The sequence below is a fragment of the Anabrus simplex genome, chromosome 2 (genome assembly GCF_040414725.1).
Source record: "Anabrus simplex isolate iqAnaSimp1 chromosome 2, ASM4041472v1, whole genome shotgun sequence".
Lineage (NCBI taxonomy): Eukaryota > Metazoa > Arthropoda > Insecta > Orthoptera > Tettigoniidae > Anabrus > Anabrus simplex.
This window is the reverse complement of record NC_090266.1, coordinates 129891795-129904837: the sequence shown is the minus strand read 5'-3', so window position 1 is coordinate 129904837 and position 13043 is coordinate 129891795. Positions and strand designations below refer to the sequence as shown.

The 13043-nt window shown below is 39.0% G+C and overlaps 1 protein-coding gene across 1 annotated transcript in view; it reads right to left on the bottom strand.

Annotated features, from left to right (window-relative positions):
• Positions 1-13043, bottom strand: part of LOC136863927 (RAB6A-GEF complex partner protein 2-like) — a 170510-nt gene that overhangs the window by 67725 nt on the left and 89742 nt on the right. The window lies entirely within an intron of this gene.

Here is a 13043-nt window from a genome sequence, read left to right as displayed (position 1 = left end):
AATTCCATGTCCAAACAAACAAAGTTAAAAGAAATTTTACGTTTATGTTTGGGTTTCTCCTAAATATTTCCCTTTAAAAAAAAAACCCACTCAAAACTGGCCCCTTCAGTTTTCCTAGGGTTATAACACAGAGTATGTCAAAAGCAGCTGATGCTCATGCCTGCCAATACCCGTGGAACTGTTTGCAATGGGCGGGAGTTATACTCCCGAATGTTAATTGTGAATGAGCCACCCGCCCGAAGGTCAATGTAAAGTGAGTGCCTTGAGAAACAAGCTCTCTTCAGGCAGCAAGAATTGGAACACAAATAATTTACACAATTTTATTTAATGGATGGTATTCTCGGCAACTACAAAGCACAATTCCACTCCCTCTTCATCAGAAAGAATTATACAACACCACAAATGATAAATAGCGAATTAAACTTCGTAACAAAAAATTGTTTATTTTTATTCCTTCCTTTTATTGTATAAAACTAACATAATCAACATCAATATAATGTTAGTATTTTTTGAAATGTCAACACTTTTGGATATTTTAACGGTTTTTGGAAAGTTGAGATTTTACCACTTTTTCTGGCAATCGTAGTTATTCAAGGTGATCACCACTAATCGCTCTAATGTGATGTTCCAACTTTATTGGTATACATCTGGAAGGGTTTAATATTACATGTGATAAATATCATTCTTGATCCGTATTGATGATATTTGATTGAAATAATAACAATAACAATAATAACAAGACTTATTGTATTGATTAGGTGGTCAAATAAATAAATTAAACAAGGGTTTAACAGGTCGACTTCTTTTAAAAATCCAACTGCATGTATTGATATACATAGATATTTTTCAGAAAATGTCTGTGTCATTTGTGAATGTAGATGCAGTTCTGTGGTTATAAGTAACATTGATTGTTGTCTTTTAACGTAAAATGTCAACATCCAGAAGTTGTAAATTGACAGCAGACACGCTCTGTTGTGTTTGTGGACATTACATTGGATCAAAACAAATGAAACATAAAATTGTGCCCAGTACAAAATTCTGTGAGGCGTACCGTGCTTATTTCAGTGTGCATGTTCAAGACCAACAAGTTACATGGGCTCCCCATGTGACATGTGGCTGCTGCTCATCTGTTTTAGAGGGTTGGCTACGTGGAACAAGAAAATGTATGCCATTTGCATTCCCTAGATTATGGCAAGAGCCTACAAATCATCACGACAACCATTACTTTTGTACGGTGGAAAAACTATATTACACATCACCAAAGTACCAAGAAAAGAAAAAAATATTCCACATCCTAGCCTACCGTCATCTATTGCACCAGTACAACTTAGTGAAGAGCTGCCAATTCCATCACAGCCAAAACAGAATATTAATGAAAAAGACATAGAGATGAATTCAAGTGATGACAGTGTTTTCAGTTTTAGTGATGACAGCAATTTAGAACAACAACTCTTTACTCAGCCAAAATTGGAAGAGCTTGTCACGGAGTTGCAACTAACCAAATCAATGGCTGAACTGCTTTCAACCAGTCTGCCACAATATAACTTGCTCAATAAATCCTGTAAAATAACAAAATACGGGGTAAGGCACAAGAATTTTGCCTGCTTCCACCAAATGTACAGAAATCTTTGTTTATATCGTGATGTTAATTGTCCCTTTGAACACATTAAGATTGCTCATCAATCTGATCAATGGCATCAATGTACAGACAGTTCAAGAACAAGTCTCAAAGCTGTCGCACTACACAATGGGAACAAGTTTCTTTCCATACCAGTAGCTCATTCTGCACAACTTAAGGAGACTTTTGAAAATGTGAAGCTGCTCTTGGAAAAACTAAAATATGGATGTTACAAATGGGATGTTTGTGGTGATTTTAAGATTTTGGGATTTCTTCTGGGGCTTCAAGGTGGCTACACAAAATATTCTTGCTTCCTCTGCCTGTAGGATAGTTCAAACTATCACATAGGTAATAATTTATTACAGTAAATAACACGATAAGCCTGTAAACATCGATTTAAAGTGAGGTTAAAGAGAATTCACGGTAATTTCACTGGATAATTACGATACTTAACCGTTTTTTTGGATTGTTGACGATTCTTGCTACATGCACATGATAGTAGTGTAAATAAATACAAAGTCAGCTGATTCATTATTCCGATAATTTGCAGTCTTAGTTCCCTGCATACTTTGTACTTTCCACCTTCGTTTATTCATCGAGTAAAAGTTAATAATCAAATTCCTATATCCCAGTAATATAGTACTTCAAACCCCCGGCGTGTTTTGACAGAAATCATAGTAGACAACCCCTTATTCTCAGCATTTAAGGACACTTTTATTCTCCGTCCTGCGTAGTAGGGAAAATAATACTAATCCACCAGCGGTAAAAGTTCATATAACCACACTTCAGCTGAAAATTGTAGTGTAGATACATTCTAGTATACTGTACAGTACATTTAGATAGTGCCGTATCTTGCCTGTTATATTCGTGTGTTATCTTGTGTGTGTATCTATTAGAGCGTAGTATTAATAATAATTTGTCTAAGCATTTAGCTTTGTATGGTTCATGTTTGTGGGTTACTGTAGTCACATCCTAGTTCATGAACCATGGGTAACGGCTGAGTGGCCTAGTAAGTGGTCCTGAGAGTCGGGATACCAGTTGCTATGGAATGGGAGTGGGCATCTCAGACATATTCTGAGTCATGGCCCTAATTGTGCTCAGGCGACTTGGACTATACAATTCACCGGTGGTCCATAACACTTTAGAGGAGGGATCCTCACTTGGACTATGTGCAAGTAGGGTAGCATCCTGCTTCATGAATTTGCCGAGCTCAGAACATTTTAAGCAAGCCTCGGACCTATGGGAGTAATGGAGTCCCACTCCAATTTGACAGGCGAGGGACTCCTTGGAAACAACATGGCGAACGAAATGGAATTCGATGGGGAGCTATCAATATTAATGGGGCTTATGGAAGAAAGAAAGTAGAACTGGCTGAGTCAGCAAAGTGGATGCATCTGGATGTGCTAGGAGTAAGTGATATTCGGGTAAGGGGAGATAACGAGGAAGAGATAGGAGATTATAAAGTGTACTTGACGGGTGTTAGAAAGGGAAGGGCAGAGTCTGGGGTAGGGCTCTTTATCAGGAATACCATTGCACGCAACATAGGAAACTGCAGCTGTGCGAATGATGAGGGTAGATTTGTCAGTTGGAGGAATTAGGACAAGAATTGTGTCCGTGTATTCACCATGTGAGGGTGCAGATGAGGATGAAGTTGACAAGTTTTATGAAGCATTGAGTGACATCGTGGTCAGGGTCAACAGCAAGGATAGAATAGTGCTAATGGCGATTTCAATGCGAGAGTTGGGAATAGAACCGAAGGATACGAAAGGGTGATTGGTAAATGTAGGGAAGATATGGAAGCTAATGGGAATGGGAAGCGTTCGCTGGACTTCTGTGCTAGTATGGGTTTAGCTGTTACGAATACATTCTTCAAGCATAAGGCTATTCACTGCTACACATGGGAGGCTAGGGGTACCAGATCCATAATAGACTATATCTTAACAGACTTCAAATTCAGGAAATCTGTTAGGAATGTACAAGTTTTCTGCGGATATTTCAATGATACAGACCGCTATCTGATCTGTAGTGAACAAAGTATCTCTAGGCCTAGGGTAGAGAAAGTGAAATCTGTCTGCAAACGAATAAGGGTAGAAAATCTCCAGGACGAGGAAATTAGACGGAAGTACATGGATATGATTAGTGAGAAGTTTCAAACAGTAGACAGTAAGCAGGTTCAGCGTATAGAAAGTGAATGGGTGGCATACAGGGATGCTGTAGTAGAAACAGCAAGGGAATGCCTAGGAACAACTGTGTGTAAAGATGTGAAAAGGCGAACATCATGGTGGAATGATGAAGTGAGAACAGCTTGTAAACATAAAGAGAAGGCTTATCAGAAATGGCTCCAAACAAGGGCCGATGCAGACAGGGATTTGTACGTAGATGAAAGAAACAGAGCGAAACAAATAGTTGTTGAATCCGAAAAGAAGTCATGGGAAGATTTTGGTAATAACCTGGAAAGGCTAGGTCAAGCAGCAGGGTAACCTTTCTGGACAGTAATAAAGAATCTTAGGAAGGGAGGGGAAGAAAGAAATGAACAGTGTTTTCAGTAATTCAGGTGAACTCATAATAGATCCCAGAGAATCACTGGAGACGTGGAGGGAATATTTTGAACATCTTCTCAATGTAAAAGGAAATCATCCTGGTGGTGTTGCGAACAGCCAAGTTCATGGGGAAGGGGAAAATGATGTTGGTGAAATTATGCTTGAGGAAGTGGAAACGATGGTCAATAAACTCCATTGTCATAAAGCAGCAGGAATAGATTAAATTAGACCTGAAATGGTGAAGTATAGCGGGAAGGCAGGGACGAGATTGCTTCATAGAGTAGTAAAATTAGCATGGAGTGTTGGTAAGGTACCTTCAGATTGGACAAAAGCAGTAATTCCACATATCTATAAGCAAGGGAACAGGAAGGATTGCAATAACTATCGAGGTATCTCATTGATTAGTATACCAGGCAAAGTATTCACTGGCATCTTGGAAGGGAGAGTGCGATCAGTGGTTCAGAGGAAGTTGGATGAAAACCAGAGTGGTTTCAGACCATAGAGAGGCTGTCAGGATCAGATTTTCAGTATGCGCCAGGTAATTGAAAAATGCTACGAGAGGAATAGGCAGTTGTGTTTATGTTTCGTAGATCTAGAGAAAGCATATGACAGGGTACCGAGGGAAAAGATGTTTGCCATACTGGGGGACTATGGAATTAAAGGTAGATTATTAAAATCAATCAAATGCATTTATGTTGGGCTCAGTGAGAATCGATGGTAGAATGAGTTCTTGGTTCAGGGTACTTACAGGGGTTAGACAAGGCTGTAATCTTTCACCTTTGCTGTTCGTAGTTTACACGGTTCATCTGCTGGAAGGTATAAAATGGCAGGGAGGGATTCAGTTAGATGGAAATGTAGTAAGCAGTCTGGCCTATGCTGATGACTTGGTCTTAATGGCAGATTGTGCCGAAAGCCTGCAGTCTAATATCTTGGAACTTGAAAATAGGTGCAATGAGTATGGTATGAAAATTAGCCTCTCGAAGACTAAATTGATGTCAGTAGGGAAGAAATTCAACAGAATTGAATGTCAGATTGGCGATACAAAGCTAGAACAGGTAGATAATTTCAAGTAAATCTAATGCAGTGAGCTCGCAGCTGCGATCAACAGTATTCTGTAAGGAGGGAGTCAGCTCCCAGACAAAACTATCTTTACATCGGTCTGTTTTCAGACCAACTTTGCTTTACGGGAGTGAAAGTTGGGTGGACTCAGAATATCTTATTCATAAATTAGAAGTAACAGACATGAAAGTAGCCTTAATGATTGCTGGTACAAACAGGTGGGAACAATGGCAGGGGTACTCGGAATGAGGAGATAAAGTCTAATTTAGGAATGAACTCGATGGATGAAGCTGTACGCATAAACCAGCTTCGGTGGTGGGGTCATGTGAGGCGATTGGAGGAGGATAGGTTACCTAGGAGAATAATGAACTCTGCTATGGAGGGAAAGAGAAGTAGAGGTAGACCAAGACAACGATGGTTAGACTCGGTTTCTAACGATTTAAAGATAAGAGGTATAGAACTAAATGAGGCCACAAAACTAGTTGCAAATCGAGGATTGTGGCGACGTTTAGTAAATTCACAGAGGTTTGCAGACTGAACGCTGAAAGGCATAACAGTCTATAATGATAATGATAATGTATGTATGTATGTATGTATGTATGCATGCATGTATTTAGCTTTGTTGGTAATCTTTGAGTACAGTAGTTCTTCCAAATTTCATTTCTGTTTGTGCTTAGTAGCGACATAAGGTACCAGTATCGTAATTAAGATATGTCTGAACGTAGTTTAAAAATTACTGTAGTGTACTGTACAATAGTATACGAGTAATATCCTATTAGAATTTAGTGTGCTTATTTTATTATTGTAAGAAATATTTGTGTAGTAATGGTGTAATAGAAGTTTCAGTAGAAACTCTTACTAAAATTCTGTTGTTGTAATTAGGGTAGGCTTAATTGCAGTTTGGAATTGTGTAGTTCTTGTGTATTACTTTCGATATTCAGTAATTAACAGCAGTTTTTATCCTGTTAGGGGTTGTGGGATAAAAAATAGTATACGACTAAGTAGTATTGTTGCTTGCTTGTTGTTTAAAGGGGCCTAACAGCGAAGGTCATCGGCCCAAGTAGTATTGTAGTGTAGTTGTATATTGATTACCTTATTGTAGTGTAATCTTTGAGTACTATCCCAGACAATATATCCCTTCGTTCATTTATTTTTTGCAAATTTATTTTATTTTTATTTTCATTTTTTCCGTAAAGAATGGCTAAGGAGCGCGAGTGTACGAACTGTGGGTGTGGCGAGCAATTGAGGGGTATGAGGGAGGAGTTGGAGAGTTTGCGGGAGATAATTAGGATTCTCACAGAAGACAGGAAGGAAGATAGGACTCCCTCAAACAATGTACAGGTTACAGTACAGGTTACAAGAGGGTGGGGAAGGAAAGGGGGGAGTTGTAGAAGACAGGTGGTCAAATGTTCTAAGGGGAAGGAGATTGCAGGCTAAGGGCTCTATTCAGGATCAGAATTCAGGACAGGTGTCTGTGCGAAATCGGTACGAGTCACTCCAGGTAGAACAACAGAGGGAAGATGAGGGACAGGGAACTGTTGCTCAGATGTGTGGAAGTAGGAAGAATGGAAAAGGTAGGTAAGGGAAATGTAGAGTAGGGGATAAGAAGAGACAGGTGGAACAGGGTCATGGGAAGGAGAAAAGGGAGGAGGAAGTAGCTTCTGCATCTATCACGAAAGATAGGGCTGACCAGCAGGGGAGGGGATCAAATGAGGTGGGTAGGGTTGAGGCCCTGGTCATGGGGGATTCCATCATTAGACACGTGGGGAAATTGTGTGGCGGAGAGGGAACCAGGGTAGAATGTTATCCAGGAATTAGGCTGATGAAGATATTGAGAAAAGTAAAAGAGATGGAGGAGGGGAAGGAGAAGGTGGTAGTGTTTCACGTTGGTACCAACAACGTAAAGCAAGCTGATATAAGTACCAACATAGTTGGAGATGTGTGGGATCTGGTAAATGCGCACGGTTGAAGTTTAAGAGAGCGGAGATTGTTATTAGTGGAATACTGTGTAGGAGGGATACTGACTGGAGGGTGATTGGGGATTTAAATGAGACTATGGAGTGGGTATGTGGGAAACTGGGAGTGAAATTTCTAGATCCTAATGGGTGGGTAGGAGATAGGGATCTGCCTTCACTTAAACCGCAGTGGTATGTATAAGTTAGGAAATTTGTTTGGAAGGGTAATAGGGAGGTACATTCAGGGAAACGCGGTGGCCTAGGGAGCGGTGATAAGGGAACAGGAAACTGGAAATCAAGTAGGGATGACATAAAATTGTTAGTATTGAACTGTAGAAGTATTGTAAAGAAAGGAATAGAATTAAGTAATTTAATAGATATATATTTACCAGATATTGTAATAGGAGTTGAATCATGGCTGAGAAATGATATAATGGATGCAGAAATTTTCTCACGGGAATGGAGTGTGTATCCTAGAGATAGGATAGGAATGGTGGGAGGGGGAGTATTCACTCTGGTGAAAGAAGAATTTGTAAGCTAGGAAAAGTTAAATATGAGACACATGAAATTCTAGGTGTAAGGCTCATTTCTAAAGATAATAGGCAACTTGATATATTTGGAGTGTACAGACCGGGAAAGGGTAGCACTGACGCGGATTCGGAATTACTTGATAGGATAGTCGGCTATGTGGGGAACGACATGGAAAGAAATGTGATTGTAGCGGGAGATCTGAATTTGCCGGATGTCAATTGGGAAGGAAATGCGAACAACAGGAAGCATGACCAACAAATGACAAATAAGTTAATATGGGAAGGACAACTGATTCAGAAAGTGATGGAACCAACCAGAGGGAAAAATATACTGGATGTGGTGCTGATAAAACCAGATGAGCTCTAAAGGGAAACTGAAGTAATAGATGGTATTAGTGATCATGAAGCTGTTTTTGTCGTAGTAAAAAATAAATGTGATAGAAAGGAAGGTCTTAAAAGTAGGATTATTAGGCAGTACCATATGGCTGATAAAGCAGGCATGAGGCAGTTTCTAAAAAGTAATTATGATCGGTGGAAAAGGGCAAATAAAAATGTAAACAGACTCTGGGATGGGTTTAAAGAAATTGTTGAGGAATGCGAAAACAGGTTTGTACCTTTAAGGGTGGTAAGGTATCGTAAGGACCCACCTTATTATAATAGAGAAATAAAGAGACTAAGAAGGAGGTGCAGACTGGAAAGAAATAGAGTTAGAAATGGCTGTGGAAGTAAGGAGAAATTGAAGGAACTTACTACAAAATTGAATGTAGCAAAGAAGGCATCTAAGGATAACATGATGGCAAGCATAATTGGCAGTCATACAAATTTTAGTGAAAAATGAAAGGGTATATATAGGTATTTTAAGGCAGAAACAGGTTCCAAGAAGGGCATTCCAAGAATAATTAATGAACAAGGAGAGTGTGTATGTGAGGATCTTCAAAAGGCAGAAGTATTCAGTCAGCAGTATGTAAAGATTGTTGGTTACAAGGATAATGTCCAGGTAGAGGAGGAGACTAAGGCCAAAGAAGTATTAAAATTGACATATTATAACAATGACATTTAAATAAGATACAAACGTTGAAAACTAGAAAAGTGGCTGGAATTGATCAGATTTCTTGGGATATACTAAAGACAATGGGTTGGGATATAGTACCATATCTGAAGTACTTATTTGATTATTGTTTGGTCAGAGGAGCTATACCAGATGAATGGAGAGTTGCTATAGTAAGCCCTATGTATAAAGGAAAGGGTGATAGATGTCTGTCTGTTAGGTCATCAGCCCAGAGGCTGGTTGGATCCTCAGATAGCACCACCAAAGGTTATGCGGTTATAAGGAAACCCCAAAAACCAATGGCAGCACCAAAATGAGGCTACTAGGCAAGATGAGGAGTGAGATAGTTTGCCATTGCTTTCCTCACTGGGTCAGAAAGTACTATTGCAGCACGACTGACCCTATGAACAGCACCTTTCATAACACTCAAACGCACTAGTCATGCTCTGAATGCCATTACTCAGCACTACCCATACCCCAGCAACTTCCATATTGTCACAGCCATGGATGTTGACTGGGACTTCGGTGGAAGCTACACTTTACTCTGGCCTGTGCCAAGAGATATAAAGCTGAAAATTACAGGCCAGTAAGTTTGACGTGCATTGTATGTAAGCTTTGGGAAAGCATTCTTTCTGATTATATTAGACAAGTTTGTGAAATGAATAACTGGTTCAATAGAAGGCAGTTCAGTTTTAGGAAAGGTTATTCCACTGAAGCTCAACTTGTAGGATTCCAGCAAGATATAGCAGATATCTTGGATTCTGGAGGTCAAATGGACTGTATCGTGATTGACCTGTCTAAAGCATTTGATAGGGTGGATCATGGGAGACTACTGGCAAAAATGAATGTAATTAGACAAGACAAAAGAGTGACTGAATGGGTTGCTATGTTTCTAGAGTAGGTGAAGCTTTATCTGACCCTGTAATAATTAAGAGGGGAATTCCTCAAGGAAGTATTATCGGACCTCTATGTTTTCTTATATATATAAATGATGTGAGTAAAGATGTGGAATCGGAGGTAAGGTTTTTTGCGGATGATGTTATTCTCTATAGAGTAATAAATAAGTTACAAGATTGTGAGCAACTGCAACGTGACCTCGAAAATGTTGTGAGATGGACAGCAGGCAATGGTATGTTGATACACGGGGTTAAAAGTCAGCTTGTGAGTTTCACAAATAGGAAAAGTCCTCTCAGTTTTATTTACTGCGTTGATGGGGTGAAAGTTCCTTTTGGGGATCATTTTAAGTATCTAGGTGTTAATAAAAGGAAAGATCTTCATTGGGGTAATCACATAAATGGGATTGTAAATAAAGGGTACAGATCACTGGACATGGTTATGAGGGTGTTTAGAGGTTGTAGTAAGGAAGTAAAGGAGTCTGGTAAGACCCCAACTAGAGTATGATTCCAGTGTATGGGACCCTCACCAGGATTACCCGATTCTAGAACTGGAAAAAATTCAAAGGAAAGCAGCTCGATTTGTTCTGGGTGATTTCCGACAAAAGAGTAGCGGTACAAAAATGTTGGAAAGTTTGGGATGGGTGGAATTGAGAGAAAGAAGAAGAGCTGCTTGACTAAGTGGTATGTTCCGAGCTGTCAGCGGAGAGATGGCGTGGAATGACATTATTAGACGAATAAGTTTGAATGGCGTTTATAAATGTAGGAAAGATCACAATATGAAGATAAAGTTGGAATTCAAGAGGACAAATTGGGGCAAATATTCATTTATAGGAAGGGGAGTTAGGGATTGGAATAACTTACCAAGGGAGACGTTCAATAAATTTCCAATTTCTTTGAAATCATTTAGAAAAAGGCTAGGAAAACAACAGATAGGGAATCTGCCACCTGGGCGAATGCCCTAAATGCAGATCAGTATTGATTGATTGATTGAAGTAGAGCAGATGATCAGCATTAAACCAGGAAAGAGTGACCAACAAGAATGTAACTCATTCCAAGGGCACACAATGTAAAAATTGAGTCCCATGTGTCCAGAGAGAAGATTCTGTTACTACGACTCCATGTCAAACAATGACTTGCTAAAAAATTCAACAAAGGTTTAAATACACACATTGAAGCTCTGGGCATCATCAGACAAATGTTTCCCAAGTTATCTGAAGCAAAACTAAAAGTGGAAATTTCACCAGACCTCGGATGCGTGTGATGATAAAATGAAAAGAATTTATAGATGTAATGACTCTCGATGAACGAAATGCTTGGGATGCTCTTAGAATGGTATGCTGCAACAGTTCTTTTGGACAATAGAAGTGAGAATTACATGAAACTGATAGAGAATTTGATGCAGAGTCATCATGTACTTGGATGTAAAATGTTGATGAAAATGCACTATTTGTTTTCTCATATTCATTTCTTTAAGCCAAATTGAGGAACTGCAAGTGAAGAACATGGTAAATGCTATAACCAAGTCATTCACTGCATGGAAACAAGGTATCAGGGATGCTGGGACTGTGCTATGATGGGAGACTATGTGTGGGGTATAGTATGAGCAGAGGGGTCACAAGGTCATGTTCTAATTAACATTTTTGAATGTCACCACTGTTGTATGAAGAACGTGTTATTCAAAAATTTTTGCACTTGATCCCACCCATTCTGGAGGTACTATATGTTAAATTTCTATAGGACTAAAGTTGTATTAAATAAGCATGCAATATTTGTAGCTTTTAAAAAATTGAAAAATTCATCATCACATACAAAATAATGGCACTAAAATGATAAACAGAAACTTTGTCAAATTTTGTTACGTAGTGTCATTCACAACTATATATACAAACATCTAAAATGAACAAATGAATGTGTAAACTGAAGAAAGAAATGTATATTTCAGCGCTGTAAACTGCTACTAAATAGGGGAGACTACGGTAACTTGCACCCTGAAAAATATACATTATGTTGAATACGTTGCAACTATCGTAGGCAATAATGTGTTTCATAAAGCTACAAGAAAACAAAATGAAATAACAAACGGAGATATTAATTCTAACACATGCTTCCTCAAAGTGAATTAAATTTGACATTATAAAAAAATTAGTATTCATCTTCTCAGATTGGTGCATAAATATATAAAACGAACATATAAGTATGTAAACCTGAGGAAAGAAAGATAAACATTATATTAGCACTTCATTTCATTGACATATTTAGGAAAATTATATTCCCTAACAAACCTAAAATCTGCTTCTTTCCACTATAATATGGACCGGGTGAGTTGGCCGTGCCATGAGAGGCGCGGCTGTGAGCTTCCATCTGGGAGATAGTGGGTTCGAATCCCACTGTAGGCAGCCCTGAAGAAAGTTTCCCATTTTCACACGAGGCAAATGCTGGGGCTGTACCTTAATTAAGGCCACAGCCGCTACCATCCAACTTCTAAGCATTTCCTAAGCCATCATCGCCATAAGACCTATCTGTGTCGGAGCGACCTAAAGCCACCAGCAAAAAAAAAAAAAAAAAACTTATAATAAGATGCTCAAGCTACCAAAACACAAAGAGAAATGGCACAGAAACAAACTGATTAAAAGCTCAGATATTTGCTTTATTGTGCACAATGAGAATAGCATGCTTGGTTTCTGGAGATAATGGTGTTTTTCACATTTCTACAACAATTTTTGCCTTAATAAAGTTTCTTTCGCTGGAAGTACTGGTGTCTGGAATACAAAAAACTCTTTTTGACCAGCAAAGCTAACTTTGGGTACGCATGTTCATATTTTATCCATCAAAAGATAACTTCTTTCACTGCAATATTAACGTTAATGGCTACAGATATACAGTATATCTGCTAACTTCATCACTTCCTACAGGAACAGATACCTATCTGACAATCGCTTTCTGTTTCCTACGAATGTTGCAACACCAAAGGAGAACCTAATGAAGAGTGGAAACATTTTCTCCTTTCAGTCTCAGTCTTCCACAATGGACCCTTTCTTTTGTGCTGCTCAGCAAAATTTCTTTTCTTTCTAGTCCGGCTCCATGGTAAAATGGTTAGCGTGCTGGCCTTTGGTCACAGGAGTCCCGGCAGGGTCGGGAATTTTAACCATCATTGGTTAACTTTGCTGGCACGGGGACTGGGTGTATGTGTCGTCTTCTTCATCATTTCATCCTCATCACGACATGCAGGTCGCCTACGGGCGTCAATCTAAAGACCTGCATTTGGCGAGCCGAACTTGTCCTTGAACACTCCCGGCACTAAAAGCCACACGCAATTTCATTTTTTCTTTTCTTTCTTACTTTTTTTTTTTTTTAAATTTTTTTTTACAATCAACTTTACAAATGTTATGGCAGTTTT